Consider the following 11304-nt stretch of genomic DNA (forward strand, 5'->3'; position numbering starts at 1 on the left):
TAACAGCGGCACAAGATCAGGCCCTAAGAACCAGATATGTTCAAAGAACGATAGACGGAAATAACACCTCTCCCATATGTAGGAAGTGCAATACGAAAAATGAAACCATAATCCACATAGCAAGAGAATGCCCAGCACTTGCACAGAACCAGTACAAAAAGAGGCATGATTCAGTGGCAAAAGCCCTCCACTGGAGCCTGTGCAAGAAACATCAGCTACCTTGCAGTAATAAGTGGTACGAGCACCAACCTAAGGGAGTGATAGAGAATGATCAGGCAAAGATCCTCTGGGACTATGGTATCAGAAAAGATAGGGTGATACGTGCAAATATACCAGACGTGACGTTCATTGACAAAGTCAAGAAGAAAGTATCACTCATTGATGTCGCAATACCATGGAACACCAGAGTTGAAGAGAAAGAGAGGGAAAAAATGGATAATTATCAAGATCTGAAAATAGAAATAAGAAGGATATGGGATATGCCAGTGGAAATTGTACCCATAATCATAGGAGCACTAAGCACATTCCCAAGATCCCTGAAAAGGAATCTAGAAAAACTAGAGGCTGAAGTAGCTCCAGGACTCATGCAGAAGAGTGTGATCCTAGAAACGGCGCATATAGTAAGAAAAGTGATGGACTCCTAAGGAGGCAGGATGCAACCCGGAACCCCACACTATAAATACCACCCAGTCGAATTGGAGGACTGTGATAGAACAAAAAAAAATAATATTAATAATAATAATTGCTCTGTTATTTGTGAAAAAAGAAAGACGGCATAACACCTCTGGAAAAACATGAAATATTATTGATTATATATATATATATATATATATATATATATATATTATATATATATATTACATATATATATATATTTAAAAATAATTCTACACCTTTTCGGTCCTAAGTACGTAATTTGGGATTACCTCATACACCTACTTTTCGTCATAGTCCACCAACCACCAGTACTTGACTGAATGCCTAAGTCAAAAGAGACATGAGAATTTCTCATGATAAGCGAGGGTCATTTCCCGTTTTTTTTTTTTTTATTACTTAACTATGAGTAAATGTAATACGTTGTGCCCTAATCAGAATGATGATTGGATAATAATTGTCCAGAGAAGCTACGTTTGTATGAGGCGGGAAATCCTAGAACACCTTCATATCATTCATGCCCTACGTAGGTCATTTCTGGCGTTTTGCCTACTATGAGTATTTTCAGCGGAGCGATGGAACATCAGTGTACCCCTGACATTTCTTGACATCTTAAAAGGAATTTTATGTTTTTGCCCTATGGCTTTTCAGAGAGAGAGAGAGAGAGAAAGCAAACTCTTCCACTGTGAAAGGGCCACTTCCCAGCCACAGGAATTCGAAATTAAGTTGCATCTTTTCTACATTTTCCAATCTGATTGTAGCTCCCGTAACATCTATTTACAATATACCCACGAAGGCTTGACGGAAGCATTCATCTAATTTCATCCTCCTTATGACATATTTTAAATGTCTCTCTAATAAGTTGATGAAAATAAATAACTGGACATTGTTTTGTCCCGAACTCCAGCTGCGTATTTCAGGCTTTCATTTATTTTGTGCCGTTAGGAGGTACTTGGGGACCACTTCCTGTAAATCAAATGAGAAGGACTTTTACAATGAAATTTTGCTGCATACTAGCATTTCACTTGCAAAATGAATACATGCATGCATGTATGTATGATGATATAAATATATATATATATATATATATAGATATATATATATATATATATATAATATATGACTGTTAAAAATGTTCTGTTACAACAGAATTCCATTTAATAAAAGGAGCCCATAAAAACACCAAAATATAGAGAGAAAAATACTATATTTCAGAGACTGCTGTCTCCCTCTTCAGGAATCTACCTGAAGAGGGAGACAGCAGTCTCTGAAATATAGTATTTTTCTCTATATTTTGGTGTTTTTATGAGCTCCTTTGATTATATTTATATAATATAAACTATATATGCGTGTGAATGTGTAGATTGCTTTAATACATGAAAAGTTATTCTGAGGTAAGAAATTGATTATATGAACTCTTCTCACACGCATATATTATACGGTCAAGTTAATTTCCTTCATTTTATAAGAAAAAATCATTATCTTCCAATACTCTAACATGAAAGCCTTTAAATACAGATTCTACTTAAAGAACTTTACTCAAGTGGAACACTGCTACTTTTCTTTCACTGACTGGGAAATCTGTTTGCAGTTTCTTTTATTCTCGTGGAAATAGACTCTACTTAAAACAGGTAAACCTTGCGCTGAAGTTTCTTCGGCGCAATCGAGTTTTCTATGCAACGTATAATCAAAGCCACGGAAAATAGATCTATCTTTCGGTAGTCTCGGTATAATGATATATGAGCCGCGGCCCATGAAGCTTTAACCACAGCCAGGTGGTTGCCTGTCCTACATTGCTGACAGACGCACGATTATGGTTAACTTTTACCTTAAATAAAATAAAAAAAACTACTGAGGCCAGAGGGCTACATTTTGGTATGTTTGATGATTGGAGGGTAGATGATCAACATACAAATTTGCAGCCCTCTAGCCTCAGCAGTTTTTAAGATCTGAGGGCGGCCAGAAAAAGTGCGGACGGACAGACAAAGCCATCTCAATGGTTTTCTTTTACAGAAAAGTAAAAACAAACAATTTTATAACGGGACCAACATTGATCTTTCCGTTTTATAAAAAATAAAAAAACATTTTTCTAGACGCATAAAATTCGATCTGCACGTTCGACAGATGACCGTAAAAAAGCACATACTACGTATATATCCAAAAAACATAGAAAGACGGTCAGCAATTCAGAAATAAAAGTAAGCAATATGGAGCGGAGAAAAGGTTGTTAATTCTCAGCTCAGCACGATGCCAGATCATACTAACCCAATGAATAACGAAAATGCACTTCGTTCTAAAAAGTCGCAACTTTGGAGACTTAACAGATAACTAACAAACTATCACAAAGAATAACTACTTATCTTAAAACTTCAGCAAAACATTAGTACTATATATATTGACAATATATAATGGGTTACACCTTTTCTCCATGGGCGCTTGGGTCTGACTTTTTATTCACCTCACAGATCTGAATTTCTTAATGAATTTTCCAGTATGCGTGTCCATCCGGTTTGTTAAACTGACCGCACTTAATAAATAATATATTTTATATTGTGTAGGTGATGAGGGTAAATGTGCATTTTTATAGCAACAACCACCATACTTGGATACGGAATTTGGGGTTTTCAACCCAGGACCACTGTTGATGTAGCGATAAAGTTTTCCAAATGAGGATGGTCTCATGATTATTTATTTAAAGTGATGTATAATATAATTATAATATATATAATATATCTATATATATAATATATATTAATATATATGATTTAATGTGTGTGTGTGTTGTGTGTGTGTGTGGTGTGTGTGGCTGTGTATATATATTACATATGTATGTGTGTACATACATATGCAATATAAATATATATATATTATATATATATATATATATATATATATATATATATATGTGTGTATATATATACATACTATAGCTATATATATATATATATATATATATATATATATATATATATCATATACATATTGCGCGCGCTTTTTACTGCGCGCCAGAAAAAGAAAATGGGATCCACGATAAAGGCAAAACATACTTCAGGAACCTAAGGCAAAAACCCATCACCTAAAATGCTTTAGTATCGAGGGCCGCCCTTTTGACTGACCACCGTACAATCAAGAAAAGTTCAAAAAGACGTTTTAAGGACGAAAGCATCAAAACCCGTTGAGTAGGCTCTTCCATTTTCTGCTTCTTCAGATATTTTTATAGAGAATATAAACGCAAAAAATAAAAAGACAAAATGGCGAGTTGTGAGAAGGGATAGCAAGTAGTTAAAGGCATAAGGAGTATGTCCTCTGCCCTATTCCACTTCTCGGAACCTTTCAAGAGATCTTTGGAAAAAGCCTCTCGAGATATGAGTTACAGAATGGAGATCGTTTTAGTAATAAACAATAATATGACGGTTCGTTCTTTACTGCTATATTTGAATCATCTTTCTCACACAAACATATATATATATATATATATATATATATATATATATATTATATATATTATCCTGAAGTCCACGTGTGTGAAAACTGGGATTTTGAACAAGCACCTGTTCAAAGTCCCCGTTTTCACTCACCTTCTACCGTGGATTTAAGGATATTCTCAAGCGCTTTTTCTTCGTGCTACATTGAATATTTATGTGTGTGTGTGTAGTGTGTGTATATTATATAATAATTTAATATATATAATATATATATATATATATATATATATAGATATATAATACATATCTATATATATATTTATTTATAAATTTTATATAGTATATATGTATATATTTACATAAATAGATTAATAAATAATTATGGGTTTGCATTTAGTGGTGAAAGTGTTATTTAAAGTACTGCATCCCGTGTGCTTATTTATTCATTATTAAGCTCTAGAGAAATTACAAGAAGCAACAAAGTGTAGGATGGAAGTAAAATGTGTAAAGCTTATGACGATAATAAAACAATTGAATGACGCACTGTGTGTTCTTTTTAAATATAACAATAATGATTATATATTGTCCGGAGTGAATGATTCTTTTTTTTAGTAACCTAATAAGTTTTTTCATTGTTTTCATCTTTCTTATAGAATTTACGAAAGTTTAATAAAAGTCCTTCCATTTTCGTTCAAAATGAAAATGTATAGTTGTTAGACACTCCCTGGAATCATTTATATTTAAAGCCTTCCTTTCAATATGATTATAATCAATTATCACTTGAATTTTGAAATTAGATCGTTCTAAAATTGCATCGCATTATATAAGGTTTCTTGAACAACTGCAGCCTTCCAGCTGGCATATCAGTTCTAAAATTGTAGAGCTAATGAAGTGTAAAACTTTTAAAATTTAGTTCCTAATTGAAATGAGTTTTTCATACAAAAGAAAACGAGTTTTATAATGTCTCTCAATACCCAGCTAATTAGTAGTCTCGTTTTAAACCGACATGGAGACATACTCCAGCTTAAGTTTTCTTCACTTACTGGTACAAATAATTTAGAATTGAATTATAACCCACCATTCCCTCCAATTTGAATCTTTTGGCTTGATCAGCATTCATGGCTCGACACGTTAAAGATGAATTTGCTCCAGGTATAATCTTCTCTTCGATAATACTCTTACGACCCGTGTCATTTTTTGTGTCTCAAATTTCGCCTAGAGATTAACCAGGGGCGTTATTTCGGATCAAAGTGGATTAAAAGGCGAGACGGGAAGCGGTGAAAAAGGCAAGATTAAATTCATTACACCCGCCAGCGTTAACAATACATGGGACATACCGGACAACAAACTATAGGACGTTTACCTTTACAAGTTCATTGAATGCAGCGTCCATTTGGACATCACGAGGAAGGAGGGAGAGAGAGAGAGAGAGAGAGAGAGAGAGGAGAGAGAGAGAGAGAGAGAGAATTCTACCTTCTATTACGCATGCGCCTCTGTTTCCACTGCGACTGTTAATCGGATACTGCCACTACTGCTGCTGCTGCTAGTGGGTGGGCCATTTTTGAGAAACCTCTCCTCCAATCACTCACTACTTTCCTCGAGGGGTATTCCTCCTCCTCCTCCTCCTCCTCCTCCTCCTCCTCCTCCTCCTCCCCTTTTCATCCTTCCCTCTCGCTCCTGGAAGCAAAGTCTCCACTAATTGAGCAATTACAGGATGCGAGTTGTCGCTACCTGGGATTTCAAATATTTATTGTCGAGATGATTGTTCGACCCTTTGCATGTCTCCGGTGGAAGAGCGGTGCAGAAATATTTCATGACGACGGCAAAAATGTCGGCAACGTCATTATTATTATTAACAATATTCCGTCGTTGATCATATCTCCTCCGAAAAGGCGGATTTTCAGCTCGCTGAATTCTACTCGCTTCTCTTGTTAATGGAGTTTTTATATCTCGGAAAATACTAGGCATTAACCAAAAATTCTCTTGACGTTATTATTTCCCGAATAACGTTCGAAAAATGCCATTTACTGGTCCTGAATGATGCACATGATATATGTCATTGGTCACCAAATTATTCTCTGATGACTGTCATTATAAAATATAACACAGAATGTACTTTTTGCAAAAACTTCAAGGATACTGTTATTAATATTTGGAGTAGCCACCATTTGCAAATAAGATGGTGTTATTTTCTCTGAATGAATGCGGTGAAACACAGATAGGTAGGTTACAGATGTATTGGTTCTCTTGCCTTCAAAGAAGCATTATTATTGAATATTCCACCATTCATTAAATGTTGTACATGAATTTCTAGTCACTGGTTTCAACTACGGATTGAGTAATATTCTACTTCAAGCAACCTTATGAAAACAGACTAGAAAACAGTAGGCATTCAATGTTATTCTACCCAACTGCTTAGATGTTGTTTTTGATTAAGCTGGCCTTATGCCATTGCTCATAGAGCAGCCCGTAAAAAGCCTTAGGAGACTCTGTGGTTTTCCTCAGCTTTTTTTTTTTCTTTTCTTTTTTTTATATAACAATCCACCTCTTGCTTGACCACAGCTACGTGATTTACCTAATACTACTCCGAAGTGCAGGCGCAGGGAAAAAAAATCAAAGTCGTGCAATTGCATATATATGTATTGTTTACCAATTATTGAACTAATCCAAAATGAAAAAGATGTTGTTCCATTGGTGAACTGGAAACGGAAACAAAATGAATAAAGAAGCATGTGCCTTGTGTCCACTTCCGATATCTACTCCTTTGATCTATTAGTATGTATTGTCATTTGACCTCAAAGTTTCCATCTCCTGAGACTGAAATTTTATGGTGTTAAGCATCAGATCCGAATACCTTTCTTGAAAGATGTTTACAGCATCTTCTGCATGAACGCTTATCAGAAACTCTCGACATCTATGCATTGCGATGCCACCTTATCTCTTAATGTACACAATACTATGAAACAGAGTGCTCTGAGGCATTACCTTACAATTCCGGGTTGTTATTATGAGACACAAAACGATATTTTAGAAACTTCTACTTTACCATAAAATCTCAACTCAAACAGCATGTTTCTTTAGTAACGAAGCACTGCTTATCATCTTATAAAGTTATGCTCACTGTGTGAACTGGAATAAATATCTGAAAAATATCTTATAAAATAATGTAATTGTTACCTAAGCTTATCAACAAACATGGGAGCTTAAAATACACAATAACATAAAAATTGGAAAAGACTACCATATCAAGTACATCTGACCTTGAACATCACCATATGAAAATCAACTTTGATAAGATGTCAATAGTAAATTTCTTTTTGTGGGATCAGCAAAAACAATAATTACTTTTTTTTACTCTTCCAGTTATATGCAATATTTACTTTTTTACTCTTCCAGTTATATGCAATAATTACTTTTTTTTTACTTTTCCAGTTATATACTGCAACTATACTATATCTTCCAGATCTCACATCCTGAGGAACCAACACGTTAAAGCAAAATCAGTACTCGAGGAAGTCTCTCTCTCTCTCTCTCTCTCTCTCTCTCTCTCTCTCTCTCTCTCTCTCTCTCTCTCTCTCTCTCTATTATTAAATTTTCTCCATCCACTCAAGGACCTAGTTACGAGGGTTGCCCATCTTCCCCCGTTTCAAAAGGATGCCAGCTAATCTCTCCCAGTAATTTGCCAAAATATTTATGGGAGGCAGACAGCAGGTGTAGAAAGCCTTCAAGTCTGGGCTGGGGAAAAGCCTGCTTATAACTCAAATGTCCGTAATGGAAAAGGATGATGGAAGAGATGTATGGAGTAGGGAAGGCCATTCTTATTTTCCTTCAAGAGGATGGGGAGGTGGATGAAATAAACGGGATGGGGAAGGTGGTTAAAGGAATGCTTCTTGGGAAAGTGCGATACCAAATGGAGAGAGAGAGAGAGAGAGAGAGAGAGAGAGAGAGAGAGAGAGAGAGAGAGAGAGAGAGAGAGAGAGTGGTGTGTGTAACTATGAGTGGTTAAATTATGGACGCATCTAGATTGCTTGTTTGTATAGCGTTTTTACGTTGCATGGAACCAGTCGTTATTCAGCAACGGCTTTACGTGACTTCCGAACCACGTCGAGAATGAACTTCTATCACCAGAAATACACATCTCTAACCCCTCAGTGGAATGCCCGAGATTCGAACTCGCGGCCACCGAGGTGGCAGGCCAAGACCATACCGATCACGCCACTGAGGCGCTGGACGCATCCAGAGAAATAATACACAGGGATTGCTGATGGAGATTTTCGAATCAGGCAAAGGCATATTTGGTGCTAATATAACAATCGCAATACCAATACAAATTCACGAACATTTGAAGAAAGTGAATAATACAATTTTAGAACAGAAACACCAAAAGCACTGCTAAGATTTTGCAGTTAACAAGTCATATTTTGGGATTATAACCGCTGTTTCTGTTTACTCAAAAATTTGCGTATCACCTCTCTCTCTCTCTCTCTCTCTCTCTCTCTCTCTCTCTCTCTCTCTCTCTAACGCATTTCGATCAAAATTTTCTCATCAGTTCGACACCATGTAGTAAGGAACAAGCTTTAACTGCTTAAATTTTCGTGATGTAACACCGATATAAATTCACACCACATAACCACTTAACCACTTTTTCATGAACAGAGGTACACATACTTATTCTTACATACATACTTATATATATGAATAATTATCACATCACCGTGATTCATATAATTGTTCGAGCTACAAATGTCCTTTAATATCTAATTCGCTCTATCTCGAAATTAATATATTTTCATATATGTACATCGGAGGGAATTTTTTTTTTTAATAATATTTTCTTCCTCTCGAGGGTTCGAACCACCGCCCAGCGGACAGAGAAGAAATCAGGACGTCAGTGATGTTATCGATTCGGCTAACATAAATGCTTCTAGATGCCGCGAGGAGATGACGAAGAGAACCAGTTTAAAACGATCGGTTAGAAGGAGAGGATGAAAGTGAAGGGATGGAGAGTGACGCCAGGACTGTCTCAAAAAGAAGAAGAAGAATTGAGGAAGAAACGAGAAGCAAGGACGCTGACTATTTGTGGGAAACAAAAGAGCGGAAACCGATTTTGGTGGCGGTGGAGTTTTCCTAAATGAAGAGGATGAATGAGAGACATGACGAGATGTGACGAAGCTGTAAAAAAAAAAAAGTTTGGTGTGAAGATGAACATAAATATGAGCATTTTAGAGATGGTATTTTTGTTTGTTTGTATGGTGTCTTTTACGTTGCATGAAACCAACGGGACCAACGGCTTTACGTGACTTCCGAACCACGTCAAGAGTGAACTTCTATCACCAGAAATACACATCTCTCACCCCTCAATGGAATGCCAGAGAATCGAACTCGCGGCCACCTAGGTGGCATGCCGACACCATACCGACCACGCCACTCACTGAGGCGCTTGGAGATGGTATTATGATATGTGACGTAACATTAGACATTCCAACATAGACGGTATTATGATGTGTGACGTAACATTAGACATTCCAACATAGATGGTATTACGATGTGTGGCATAACATCAGACATTCCAACATACACTGTCTCATGTTATGTCACATAACAGAAAGTAACAATATGTCCAAGGAGCCAGCTGGCCATGATTGCTCCGTTGAATATATAATTTAGGACAAAGGCCAAGCACTGGAACCTATGAGGTCATTTCTTTTGGCAAAAACATTGGATAGAATCTTAGGAATTCCCAGTACCGCTTATTACGCCCCTTAAAACGCACAAACACACACTCACACACATACACCTAAGAGGGAATCGCCAACACCACCTATTTCTGATGCCTCATAGACATCTTAAAGTACGTCTTTCCTGCCTGTATTACCACGGGTTAATAGTACATGATCGTGTATATATTCATGTATATACTATATTCATGAGTATATAGTATATATATATATATATACATATATATATATATATATATATATATATATATGTATGTATTTACGTATGTATATCTTGATATGCATACGTAGAAGGAAAACTTCACAAGACGGTGGTAAGAACAGCAATGCTATATGGTACGGAAACAGCAAGCTTGAGAAAAAGAGAGAAGATGGATGTGGCAGAAATGAGAATGCTTAAGTGGATGTCTGGGGTGACAAGAGAGGATAGGATCAGAAATTACTACATAAGGGGGTCGACTAAGGTGGTGGAAGTATCAAAGAAAGTACAGGAGGGGAGGCTGAGATGGTATGGACACCTGTTGAGGAGAGATGAGGACCACGCTGGGAGACATACTATGGGAATGGAGGTTCAAGGAAGGAGAAAAAGAAGAGGGAGACCAGGAAAGAGATGGAAGGACTGTGTGAGAGGAGACTTACATGAGAAGGGAATTGACGAGGCAGAGGCGCAGGATAGAAATAGATGGAAATCGGTCATCCAAAAACGGCGACCCCATATAAAAATGGGAACCAGCTGGGAAGAAGAAGATCTTGATATAATTCTACACCGCACATGCACATGCACGACACACATATTTTATATTATTATATATATATATATATATATATATATATAATATATATATATATATATATAGACATACACATATATATATCCATCTAGGTATGTGTACATATACGTAATTGTGCTTAAACGCATGTGCACACGCTCCAATAAACATTAAATCACGATAGTACCAGACGTTTCAAAAAATCTGAGCAAGCAGGACCACCAGACGATTCCTCCTCCTCACACGAAGCGCAACGGATGAAATCCCATTTTCAGCAGCTGAACGCTGGAGTTGGAGATCTGGCCCTCCATTAAAGTGAGACTGACACTTCCCAGTATGTTTAAAGCTCTAAAGGCAACAAACTTTCGCTTGCCCCGACGATTAATCTTTCGGACGAAAAAGAGGAAGGTTATTTTACGGAACATTGAGCGAATACCATTTAGCCAGACAGGGCTCGGGGATTTTCTCTACTCTCTCTCTCTCTCTCTCTCGTCTCTCGTCTCCTCCTATCCCCCCCTCATCTTCTCTCGCTCTCTCTCTCCGTCCTACTGTAAGTTCTCCCTCTCTTGTTTTGTCTCATTCTTCTGTAAGTTCTCTCTATCACTGTCTTTCTATGTAAGTTTTTCTCTCTCTCTCTCTCTCTCTCTCTCCTACTGTAATTTCTTTCAATCCTCTTTCTCCTGTAAGTTCTCTCTATCAGTGCCTTTTTTATGTAAG

Source organism: Macrobrachium nipponense, chromosome 39 (assembly GCF_015104395.2).
Source record: "Macrobrachium nipponense isolate FS-2020 chromosome 39, ASM1510439v2, whole genome shotgun sequence".
Lineage (NCBI taxonomy): Eukaryota > Metazoa > Arthropoda > Malacostraca > Decapoda > Palaemonidae > Macrobrachium > Macrobrachium nipponense.